This window comes from Vulpes lagopus, chromosome 18, assembly GCF_018345385.1.
Source record: "Vulpes lagopus strain Blue_001 chromosome 18, ASM1834538v1, whole genome shotgun sequence".
NCBI classification, from domain to species: domain Eukaryota; kingdom Metazoa; phylum Chordata; class Mammalia; order Carnivora; family Canidae; genus Vulpes; species Vulpes lagopus.
This window is the reverse complement of record NC_054841.1, coordinates 28,101,698-28,114,688: the sequence shown is the minus strand read 5'-3', so window position 1 is coordinate 28,114,688 and position 12,991 is coordinate 28,101,698. Positions and strand designations below refer to the sequence as shown.

Below are 12,991 nucleotides of genomic sequence, written 5' to 3'. Positions count from 1 at the left end.
GAACTGGCCTTCCTCCTCTGACAGGCCTGGGCCTCATTCTGCCCAGCATTGTCTCCAGAAGCATTCAGACGAGGAGTCCAGGAACCAGACAAGTCAAAGCCAGAGGTGCTAGAGACAGGTGACTCCAGAGGTCCCAGATGGGCAGCCCATAGGCCATATCATTATGCCTGTCGACCACTTTCCCTTGGCCTGCATACATATGTATGTTAATCTAAGTCAACATTAATAAATCGAGACATTTTTTATTTTAAAAATCCAGATTTCTGGCTTGTCTTAAACAACCTGAAAGATCTTGCCTCTCTGCATCTGCATTCCTGCATGGCACTGACCAGCTGAGGCTGGGAGGCAGCTCTTGTTTGCTAATGTTCTTATCAGCACTCTTGTTCTTATACCTGGGCTGTTTTGCTTGTTAGCTGCCTAACACTGGAGTTTGGAACCTATAATCTAGTGCAATCTTACTTACAAGTAAGTTGGAGGTGGGTGGTACTTGCCTGAAGCCCCAGGTAAATCAGTGGTGGAGCCGCGACTCGAACCCTAGACTTGCAGCTCTGAATCCGGGGCACTCAGATGCACAAGGAGACTGGGGACGCAGAATGGATACATGGGTTGAGGGGGGATCCTGTTCAGCAAAAAGCTGCTGGGGCCCAAGAGCTAAAGCAGAGCACACCTGCTCTGGCGGTAGTTGGCAGAACGTGCTCCTCTTCCCACCTGCTGGCGAGCTGACCTTCCCCACCCCGTAAGATAAGCTCTTGCACAGGCTCTGTTGACACAGTGCTCTCGGGTGTCCCTCTAACCTGTCCCTGTCCCACCCTCCTACATCCCCCACCCCTGCCTTGAAGGCAAAGATCTTCATAATCATAAGGGGCCCCTGGATTGCTTTATCCTGGGGCAAAACCTAGTTCTTAGCAGAAGATCCACTATGAGCGTTAGCTTCCTCACCTGCAAAAAGGGATATCAGTTGGGAAGATTTAGTGAGATAATGTGTGTGAAGAGCCTGGCACACACTGCCCAGTGAACACTAGTTTCTTCCCCTTATTTTATAAACCAAGAGCCTAGAGACAAGTGAATGATTCATTCCAAGAAGTTCAAGGAATTCAAAGGGACTGCCTTAGTTCCCACTAGATAATTTTAAAAGATTAAATATAGTTATATTTGTGAAGGTATTTATTATAGTTAGAAAAGTAGCACACTTAAAAAAAAACCTCCAAAAAAAAAAACCTCCAGTTTTGCTACTTAAAGATAAACCACTGATTAATTTCATTGCTACTTCCTCCAGTCTTTTTCTAAGCACAGAAAATTTTTTTTACATAGTTATAACCATCGTATATATGCACCTTTATAGCTTTTAAAAATTTAACATAGCTTAAGAAGTGTCTGTGCCATGGCATATTCTTTATAAAAAAATTTTTTCTAAGTTTTTTTTTTTTTTTTTAAGATTTTGACACAGAAAGAGAGAGAGCACAAGCAGGGGGAGTGACAGGCAGAGGGAGAGGGAGAAGCAGATTCCCTACTGAGCAAAGAGCCCAACATGAAGTGGGGCTGGATCCCAGGACCCTGGGATCATGACCTGAGCCGAAGGCAAATGCTTAACTGACTGAGCCACCCAGGTGCCCCGAGATTTTATTTTTTAAAGTAATCTCTACATCCAATGTGGGGTTCAAACTTATAATCCTAAAATGAAGAGTTGCACACTCCACTGACTGAGCCAGCCAGGCACCTCTATAAAGTATTTTGTGGGCTGCATAATTTTCCATTTCATGGATCCACCATGGTTAAGGTAACTTCCTCCCCTTTTGAATATTTAGACTTCCTCACTAACAAAAAAAAGCTATGATACAGACCTTTGTGCATAACTATTTTTCTGTACTGAGAACTACTGCCTCAGGATAGATCCCCAGTGGTGGGTTTATAGCGTCAACCAAGATGCTGCCAAACTGTTTTCCTAAAGGGTTGAGTTACCAGATGATTCTCTCACCCATAACATATGCACATGAGCTGTGTTTCCCATTTGACAAAACTATTGGCACTTAGCTCTCCCTCCTAAAAGGCAAAAAGTTCAAGCTCAAACACAGGAATTATCGGGGATGATCTTTCCGAGTGTCTTTAGCTTTGGGACAAGTATCTTCACCTCCACATGGCAAGGAGGGGGGATCTCCTGGAGAGATTTAGCTCTAGAGTGGCCTACAGCCTCTCCTCTCTCCTAATGACAGCACTTCTTACCTGTGTGGCAGCTCTGGCAGGGCTGCTTCAGTCAATATTCACTAAGCCTCTACTGGGTGCTGGGTCTTCCCTAATAGAGGAAGGAGTGAGTCTCTCTACAGAGCTCACGGAGGTATCCGTGAGCAGGGCTCTGAAAGATGAGTGCAGAGCTGCCCATGGAGGAGCATTCCAAATGTAGGGGCAGGGCCAGCATTATGGAGGTGGAGAAGGAGGAGAGCTCCAGGGGTAGGGGCACAGGAGAGTAGAGAGGGAAGCTACACATGGGATGGGGAGGGCCTTTTGCACCTATGAGTTTTGAGCAGAGGAATGACAAAGTCAGGTTTATCTAGTGCTCTACCAGCTGTGCTGGGGATGGGCTGGAAAGAGATGGGTGGGGGTACCAAGAGACCCTAGAGGAGCAGAGGAGAGGGAGTGAGAGAAGCAAAGATGGCTTCCAGAGAAACTGAGGATGGAGGCTCCTCAGAGCCCAGAAGAGAGGGGCAGTAGGGAACGAGGGCACAGGGAGAAATGCGGCAGTGCCCAGGCATCTGGGTAGGTTAGGGGTGGTGGATGCTACTCACTGCCCGCCCAGTGTTCAGCCTCCCCCTTAGTCACAGAAGCCTAGTGTGGGGCAGGGGTGGTGTATCCCCAACCATGATCCACACGAGCTTGCAGAGGGGCCTCAGCAGTGCTGGCTTCGTGCTGGGAGCAACAGCAAGGGACCAAAGAGGAGTGGGCATCATGCCTGCAGCGGCTCAGGTCTCCATAGGGGCTGGGGACACAGTGGATTCCGAATCAGGGCCTAGCAGACACCTGCTGACAGAAGTCAGGCAGCCAAACAGAATGATCTGGAAGCCCTGGGAACCCCACGAGCTCAATTCAGGTACTGGGAAAGCAGCCCTGAGAGGGCCTGACCATCCACCTCTCCTGGAACACAGCCTGGCACAATGTCAAGAGCTGGGACACTCAGCTCTGCCACTGACTCATGAGCCTCAGGGCACAGCTCCTTTGACCTCTTGGTACCTCAGTCTCTCCATCTGTAAAATGGAGATAACACCCCCCGGCCTGATGGAGTGGTTGTGCTAACCCTGCTTTCTTCCTTGCAGTCTGTTTCCCATCATATCGTCTTCCCAACCATCTCCACTGAGCTCACCCTGTGGATTCATACTTTTTGCTGATGTGATACCCTCTGCCCAGAAAGCCCTTCCAAGCTCTCCTCCTCCTTGTCTTCCAAGCTCAGTTTGAGTACGGATGTGTAGCTTCACAGGAGATGGAGTTCATACTCCCTCTTGGGAGGCCTCTTGCACATGCTCCCTTCAGAATACCTCTTACGCCAACGGGACACAGGCTGTTTGCACACGTGCTCACCTGTGGACCACAATCTTCCATCTTTTGAGGGTTTCTAAGTCTACACACACACACACACACACACACAGAGGAGCCGGCATAAGCAGAATGTGTGCTGCCAGCAAGTGGTCAGAGGGCTTTGGCAGAAGAGGTGATGTTGTCTTCAAGCAGGCACCACCCAGTCCAGAGAAAAGCAGAAAAGATCGCCCAGCACTGCTCTAGTCCACACATCCCCAAACCTGGCCCAGCATGGAGCCCAACAAACCTTCTCAATGAACATACGGCTACTCCTCCCCTGCCTCCCAAAGGCCTTTTGATGGCAATAGAGAGTGCCAACATCTACTCCACATCCTTGGAGTTGGGACAGCCAGCTGGAGAGCTCTACTGGCCTCTCACTACTGACTGTGCCCATCTTACAGACCAGGTGAGGGTGGCTCAGAAAGCTCACCTGACTCGCCTAGGGTCAAAGAACAAAAGGCATCAAGGTATCCCACCATGGGCCCTCTTCCCCTCCAGATCAGAGGTCTGTGTGGACTCTGACACCACACCCCACGGGATCTCAGGACTGAGAAGCTGTTGAGATGTGTGGCCTTTAAGAACCTGTAGGATCTGTCCTTCTGTATTCTGCATGTGGCAGAGAAGGCATGAATTCAGAAGCAGGGGTCCCTCAGGAAGCCAGTCTCCCTCGGAGCCTATCTTTATCTCTCTCCCTCTCTCTCACCCTCTTCCTGTCTCCCTCTCCCTCCCTCTCCCTCTCCCTTTTCTCTTTCTCTCTCTCTCCCTCCCCACCCCTCTCATTCCCACATGTGCATGCACACACTCAGTCTGTAACTCTCACTGGGCCCTCTAGGGCAAGATCCAAGTTAGAAGAAAATACTTGCAAAATACATATTTGACAAAAAACTTGCATCCAGAATGTATGAAGAACTCTTATGACTCCATAAGAAGAATACCGGGAACCAAATGATTAAATATTAAAAGTGGGCTAAACGTTTAAACAGAAACTTCACCAAAGAAGATATATGGATGGTAAATAAGCAAACAAAGAGTTGTTCAACATAATGTGTCATTAGGAAAATGCAAGTTAAAGCCTTAAGGAGATACCACTGCACATGGATTAGAATGGTTAGAGTTTAGAAGACTGACCATACCAAGTGCTGGTGAGGATGTGGAATGAATAGAACTTTCATATACTGATGATGGGATTGTAAAATGGTTCAACCACTCTGGAGGCACTTGGGAAGTTTCTTCAATATTTAAATACATATTTGCCAAGTGACCCAGCCTTTCTACTTCACTCCTAGGTATTCACTCAACAGCATAGGGAAGTATTATCCAAACAAAGATTTATACCCATATATTTACAGCAGCTTTGTAATTGCAAAAAAACTGGATAAAACCCAATTGTCCATCAGCAGATGAAGGGATAAACTAACCACATCTTTTCTTTTTCATACAATGGAATACTACTCAGCAATAAAAAGGAAGATATTGAAATATGGAACAATATGAATCCCAAAATAATTATGCTGAAAGAAGCCAGACACCCCAAAAAAGAACGAAGAAAAGCACACACTGTATGATTCTATTTATATAAAATTCTAGAAAATGCGAAGTCATCGATAGCGATAGAAAGCACATCAGTGGCTGCCTGGGGATGGGGGGGGGGTGCCAGAGGGAGGAATTACAAAGGGGCAGGAGGAAATTTTGGGGGATGATGGATTTGTTCATATCTTAATTGTGGTGATGATTACACAGCCAAAACATACAAAATTGTACACTGTAAATATGTGCAGCTTATTGCCTATTTGCTACAATTCAATAAAACTGGAAGAAGGAAAAAGAGGAGAAGAGGTGGGGAGAAGAGGAGAAGCAACCCCAGCAAGCAGGAGTCTTCCTCAGGAAGCCAGGCACACACACGGACGCACACACGTAGAGTATGAAACTGTCACCTGGCCTCTAAGAGTCTCTCAACCCAGGATTCCATATAAAAGGGACACCAAGCTACCTGTCATCTGCTCATTACTTTTCCAGAGTCCTCCCTGCATGTGTGGCTTGAGCTGGCCCCGGGGCTTTGGAGATGAACCACACAGAGTGCCGGCCCTAGGAAGTCCATTCTGTCAGCAGTGATGCAGCTGCCTTAGAATTCAGCCTGAACACCAAGCCACAGGTCTCCAACACCCCAGCCAGGTTCCCTTCACACCTTCTCTGAGGTCCTTCTCTTCTCAAGGCTCCCTCCCCATGCAGATGCCACCTTTCCCTCTGCAGTGGCCGTGTGGCAGATCTGTATGTGGAGAGTACGCTCCCAGTCTGGGCCTCAGCACAAGCTCAGCAGAGAGCAGCAGACCTCAGAGGCAGGCCAGCATGACCTCCAGAGAACGGGACCTGCCCCCACATCCCCCCTGCACTGAGATGCTGCCAGAAGCCTCTCCTCACGCCCATCTCCCGAGGGTGGCTTCTATGCCAGGCCTTACAGGTGTCAGCCAAGTCCCCGCTTCTGAGGCTGCTGAACCCAGCTTCCAGAGCCCCTGTGGTGGGGAGGCCCGGCCAGCACCAGCTTCAAGGGGGCAGTGAGGGGTCTGGAGGCTCAGTCCCTGGAGATCTGATCCTGTTGGTGCTGCTGAAAGGGGCACAGGGCGGACCTTTGGAACCGTGGGCCCTGAAACAGGGATCACAAAGTGCCAAAGTAACATGGCCTTACAGACAACAGATGCCCCAGCCCAGGCCTGCCATTCTGGCCTTGTTGCCCTTCTCTGCCAATGTTCTTACCCGGCAACTACTAAGCACCACGTGCCTGGCATCTAGAACTGTACATGAGAGGACACAGACGGATGGCCTGCCACAGATGCATTTTAATATGTGTACTTAAAAAAGTTGCCTAGTTGGCCACATTTTGGAAGCAAGAGATGTCACAAACATCCCATTTCTGTCTTATAAATCGGAAGATCTGCAAACACACTGACCTGCACTCTTGCATGGCAGCGTGCCTCTTTCCAGTGAGCACCTTCAAGTGTGTTACATTCCTTAAACAGCCACCTGACCTGTTTTGCCACTGTAGACAACTGAGTTTGAGGTCCCTTGCTTTACATGTTTTATTCTGACATATAGACTTCCAATGACTTTATGAGGTAGATAGCATCATGTCCCCATTTTACAGAATAGGAGACAGAGCAATGTGACTCCAGAGCCAAATGCAAGAACATTGGTCTGTGACAAAGAGAGCAAAACATGGACAGTAGGGCTTTTAATAAAGCAAAATGCATTTAATTTGAAAAAGTACCTTTTTTCTGATATTCTTGCTTTGGGGATATAGGTGCTAAAATGCTCTTTCTCTCACTGTATGGCAGTGATAGTAAACAAAAGTCTGTTTAAGTGTCATTTGAATGTCCTTATCTGTCAAAATAAAAAGTTGGCAAACCTAGGATAGATTCCTAAATGTACCGATCTTTGAAATCTAAGTCCGAGAACCACTGCTCTGATATGTAGCCTCTTAGCCCCAGAATAACAGTATGCTTTTGCTATTTCTCCTGGTTCAAAAACAAAACAAAACAAAGCCATAAACCACTTTTGTCTGCACCTCATCTTACCTTTGAAGAGGTGGCTTTTGAACTGAGTGTTCCCCAAGCCCCCTCCCTCCAGCAAACCCACATTTGTTTGTTCCCTCTTGTCATATTTCTCTCATTCCATTCCTCCTCAAGTTACAGTTATGTGTATCCTACACACTTGCACAGCCCCCAGAGAGCTCATAGAACTTAAGAAAGAGTCGGCCAGTCAGCACTTGAAGGGCCCTTAGAGACCCCTGCCTCTGCCTGTCAGTTTGTTTGTGGCTAAGCCAAGGGCATAGCCTCAGGCCACATAGGGAGTTGAGGGCAGACCAGGGCTGAGATGAGGACCCAAGTCTCCTGATGCCTGGGTGCTGGCCTTTTCCACTTTGCCAGGCTGCTTCCCAGACTCTCCTGTCTGGTTGGCTCAGTACCTCGATTTAGAGGACAGTGCTGAGCACGTGACAAATGCTGCATGAATGTCTGTCCATTAGGAGGGGCAGAGCAGCCTGGAGAACACAGGCCTCCTCTTCTCTATGGGCCCTCTGCTCTGGCTGCATATTACCTGCATCAAATCTTCACTCAGTGTGAACTGCCCATCAAGTGAAGAAATGGCCCTCCAGCCTCTGGTGACCTGGATGCAGAAAGACCCCATATGTCTCAGGAATACAATTCCAATTAGGCCAGTTATGATCTCAGCCTTACTGAGTAATCTTGGGTAAATGCTTTCACCTCTCCAGATAGCAGGTGCTCCAGACAGGTGGGATGCTGAGAATAGAGATGAAGAATTCCCCAAGCCTGTTGGCTTGGTTATCTGGCACTAGATAGGCTTTCCAAGAGGAATTTCAGAGTCTTGCCTCTAGAAGCCTCTAAAGACAGGAAAGGTTCTCATCCGCCTGGGACAAATGGATTATTCCATTAGAGCTGTGCCAGAGTGAGCTTGAACGGTCCCTCAGACTCTGTGACTACTTTTTGTGTTGCTGGGGTTGAAAGCCAACAAATCTTTAGAACAGTTTGGAAATGTCCTAAGCTGGGTGGATGATGATGATGACGGTGATTCATAAACTCAATTCAGAAAACAAGGACATGACAATGGCGTCATCTCTCTAAAGCCTTCCTGGCCCACTGAGTAGGAAAGATCATCTCTCCTCTCTGACCCGCCATTACACACTGTCATCAGTATGCATCACAGCTCCTGGATGGTTTGTCATACCTACATGTTTAGATGTTTGTCTCCTGCTTAGACATTAGTTTTTTAAAACGAGGGATCACCTCTTACTCTTTCCTGTATCCCCATGCACTTAACCCAGGGCCTGACTGAGAAATAATAAACAAATGCTAATCAACATTTGGCTAGACAAGGAATTCCTTCCCCCTATTCTGGGACAAAGTGACACTAGGTCTCTTAACGCCAGTAGATGCACCCAGTTTATCTGCAGGATGGAAATGCCAACTTTCAGAGGGAAACTGGCTTACCTAAAGTTACTCAGTTAACAAGACAGCTCAGGCTAGAAGTAACCCTGTTGACTCCCAGCACAGCGGGCTTCCAGCTAAATCTTCTCAGCTTGTAACACATTAGCTGTGTAACTCTCTGCCCTGGCTTTCTCTCTTGTGAAATGGGTAAAAGTCATAACATGATTGTCTCAGGAATAAATAAAACAGAGCACAGCAAATAGAGAGCACATAAAGTGCGTGTCTGTCATGACTGTCGTTCAGGGTCAGTAGTGAAAGGGCCCCCACCACCCATTGGCAAAGCAGGGCTCACAGCGAAAGGAACCCTTCACAGCCCTGACTTACACACTCTTCAACCCAGCAAGTCCCCTGCAGTCATCACTTTGGAGAAATGCCTGATCTCTGGTCATGAACCCTTCACTGCTTTCCCTTCTTCTAACCCCGAAGCATGTGCAGAAGAGTACACACAATTCACAGTGATGACAGTGAGGTATGTTGGGGTGAGGGGGAGTGAAACCTTTGGAAGAGCATGCTGTTCTGGGTCAGACAGACTTGCTATCAGATAACATGCTGCCCTTCCTTGCTGTGCAACTGCAGGCAAGTCAATCTCTCTCAGCATTGCACTCCTCATCTTTCAAATAGGTATAATTTGTTATGAGGATCACCTGAGGTAGGTAATGGCCTGGTATTCCACAGATGATACTAAGAGTAATAATACCTGTCCCATTTTTATTTGACAAAATGTCAGAACCAGAAGGGGGCCTTAGGGATCAAGTAGTCCAGTCCTGTCATCTTATGGGTGGGGACCCAGAGGCCATGACGGGCCCAAGGTCACACAATGGGGTGGGGGTAGAGTGAGACCTGGGGCCTGGGTCTCCAGATTTTCTGCTGCCTGTTCACTTTGGCCCACTTGATTCTCCTCATCCCCCCACCCCCACCTGAACACCCCCAAGCACGGCAAGGGGCTGGAATTATGTTCTTCCCAATCCTTTTCCTTTCACGTTCATCTTAAACCAGTCAGCACCATCTGCTTGTCAATGTCAGCCTTCTCCCAGGGGCACTGAGCCCCTTCCAGCCTGTCTTGCAAAGAAGGTAAACCAACTGCTGGCTACTGGCAACAGCACTAATAACACTTTTAGTAATAGTGATTAATGGCAACCAGCAACCTGTATAGTGCCCTGTGCTCAACAGTGCTTTTCCTACAACTGTCAACACATTCCTGAAGTTTCACCCTAACCTAGTTAGCTTAGGGGCATAATTTCTTCAAACGTATTCAACACTTACTGAACACCTACTTTGTGCCTAGCCACAGGCTAGGGGTTGGAGACAGAGGAAAAAGACCAGGTCTCCACAAGGAGTTGCTCACAATCTAATGGGGATTTAGGGGAGGTGGGGACATAACTCCATTTGGCCCAAATGATGCAGCAGCAAAATGCCCTGCCCAAGCCTATTGGGAGCCTTCTTTATCATGCTGTCAGGAGACAGAGTGTATCTGTGGAATACATTGGAGGAAGAAATGGTGAGTGCTAGGCTGAAAGAACAGCAGGGGGAAGATAAAGAATAGAAGATACAGACATCAAACACTTGATTCCCTGTCTCAGGGAGATTCTAGTGGGAGATTCCAGGGAGGGCAGGGGAGCAGCAGGAGGCCCCATACAGGATCAGGAGGCCTTGGCCCCTGATCCCTGCCAGTACACAAGATTTCGATGCTTCTCTTCCCTTAGAGATTTTGCCCTCAGATGCCAAGATTTTCCAAACCCAGTGCTGGGCTACACATGCCTCCTTGGGACCATAATTCGCTAGAATGATGTCACACTCCTAGCAGTGGAAACGTTTGTACCTCCTGGTTGCTTCCTAGGCCCTCAGCCCAACACACTCCAGCATTCATTATCCCCTGGCAGGGATGCCATCCGCAGGGACATGGAAGAGATTGGTGGGGTGGGGGTGGGGGGGAGAAGAGGCTAAAAGCAGCCACTCTTCCTCTCTTCCCCCAGTCTCTCTCTCAAGTCCTGCGTCCCTGAACACCTACCATGTATTGGGCACAGGCACTGTTTTAAGGTGCTTCCCTATAGATCTCATTTAATCATCACTCAATCCCCTGAGGCATGCCTGCCTCTTCCCAGATTTACAGATGAGGAAATTGAAGCTTGGGGATGGGAAGCAACCCCACGAAGGTCACCCCAGTGACGGCGTAAGGATGTCACTACAGGACTGTCTGATGCCTCCTGTTCCATGAGACTCACAAGGTCATGTTTCACTAGAGGAGTCCAGAGTTGAAAGAGACCAACTGAGGAAACCCCAATTATTTCATAAACCCAAGTTTAAATTCTGGGTTGCTTTAGTAGAGGGGTCTCCCTGACATGAAAAGTGCTGCGTGAGTGGCATATCACAACTCTACAGACCACCGAATCCAACTCCTGCATTTAACGGATGAACAGACAGACACCCACGCCTAAAGGATTTTAAGATGGCTACTGGTGGCCTACTAGCAAGCTAAGAGACTAGAACCCTAATCCCTGGCACTTTGCATACACCACTCTGCCTGCAGAGATCACCCTTCCCTGATAAGCTCCTCCAGCCCACCCCACACCACCAGATGGGCAGGGAGGGCAGAGGAAATGGGCAGCTGTGCAGCCAGGCCTCTCCTCAGCCTGCAGGGTGGAGGAAGGGAATATGGGGCTCCCCGGGCTAAGTAGGTGCTCTGCTGGGGAGCCGAGGGAGGAAGCATCTTATCCCATGGAAGGTCCAAGGGATGGAGGCTCGGGTCTTTCACTGCAGGGGTCGTGGCATATTTTCCAGATCTACTGTAGGGCCCTGATGCTTCTCAGGGGGAAATGTGGTAAAGAAGCAGTCACTGGCATTTGACCTTGGGTTGGGTGTGGGGTTCCACCCCTCTCCCACCCCTAGGTACCCTTACTCCTCCTCAGAAAACGAAAGAGGCTCCAATATTTGCCAAATGCGGGAAGAGGAAGGCATTTAGGAACGGGGTGGTCCCTAAACCTCTCCCAATCGCCCACCTTGAGCATCTTCCCTGCAGCAATCAGCATCCTGTAATTAGTGATTTTCACGGTTTGGGGGCGGGGTGGGGGGGAATGAAGGGAGGGTGAGAATGAGTCACAGTTAACCCCTCCTGGGCCGGTGCCCTCGCGGGGATTCCACCGCAGCGGGCGGTCGCCAGCGCCCCCCGCCCGTCAGCCCGCCCGCCGGCTGGTTGCCGCGCGGGGCCCCCTGCGGGCTCGGCCGCGGCCTCCTCACCTGTGTCCCCCGGCGCTCCGCAGCCTGCCGGCTCGCACCGCTCCGGCCCCGCTTGGCGCAGCGCCTCTGCAGTCGCGGCTGCAGCTGTCTGGCCCGGATCAGCAACCTGCGGCGGTGGGGGAACACACACAGACCGGGGCTGGTGAACGCGGGCGGGGACGCCGGGCGGCCGAGCCCCCAGCAGCTGACAGCTGGGTCGCCGCAGCCAGAAAGCCCGGGGGCAGGCTGCCTGCTGGGCGCTGGGTCCGTCAGCTCCCCGGCGCGGCCCGCGCCTCCCCTCCCCCCACCCGCACCCGCCACTCGCGACTGCGGCGGGTGCAGCTGGGTGGCGGGGCCGGAGGTCCCCGGGGGTCCCCGTCATCACCTGCGGAGGCTTCCATGGCTTCGGCTGCCCTGCCCAGGCCGCCGACCTGCTCTCCGGAGCCCCTGCTGGAGGCGGCTCGCCGGGGCTGGGGCTGCCGGGAGGGAGGGGACGGGAGGATGAGGTGGATGGAAGGGACCAGCCAGTGGGCGGCTCGCTGGCAGCTGCGTAAGCGGCCCGTCTTCACTCTCCTTCTTAAAGAGATAGTTGGCATCTTGCTCCAGAGGGCGCGGGAGCCCAGCAAGCACGGGGTGGGGTCCTCTCGCACCTACATGCCCGCCTGTGCTTAGAGCTGGGCAGCAGCTGATGGAGGGAAGGGCATTGTCCACTGACAGACTGTGGGATCCTGAACAAGTCCTTTGACCTCCCTGGGCCTCAGCTTTCTCATCTGTAACATGGGTTGATGATACCAATCTCACTTCCTGGCACACCGCCGGCTTTTGTTAAATACTAACATCATCTGAATTCCATTAGGAACATTTTTCACTTCTGAGTACCAGGGTTACTTATTTAATGTGAATAGCATCTGCATTACGAAGAAAAAGGATGGCAAGAATCTGAAATAACTGAAAACGAAAATGTTTGTCTTTGAAGTATTAAGATGGCGAATCTTTGAAAACACGGAGAGATAATCACAACCTAAATTAAATGTTCTTTATACACCTGTTCCCTCTGTTTTCCATCTGCTAATGCAGGGGAAACAAGAACAAAGAGTCCAGAAAAGTGGCTTCTCTGCCTATCCCTTCCACTTCTAGCCATGTAGCTTTAGGTAAGTTAACTAGCTCTCTGGACCTGTTTCTTATCTGCTCCGTATGTGAGAAGCGGGGTGCAACAG

At 49.9% G+C, this 12,991-nt stretch overlaps 1 protein-coding gene across 5 annotated transcripts in view; it reads right to left on the bottom strand.

Annotated features, from left to right (window-relative positions):
- The window catches only part of SNPH (syntaphilin), a 36,840-nt gene extending 24,574 nt beyond the window's left edge, over positions 1-12,266 (bottom strand). Inside the window, exons 1-2 of one of the 5 annotated variants that reach the window (XM_041733428.1) lie at positions 12,160-12,266; positions 11,796-11,901 (exon numbers count right to left, since the gene is read on the bottom strand). The gene's annotated coding sequence lies outside the window, so the exon portion shown is untranslated. Of the gene's footprint in view, positions 1-11,795; positions 11,902-12,159 lie in introns of those variants that run through there. The other 4 variants (XM_041733424.1, XM_041733426.1, XM_041733427.1 and 1 more) reach the window with 4 other exon arrangements.
- Between the last annotated feature and the right edge of the window lie 725 nt (positions 12,267-12,991).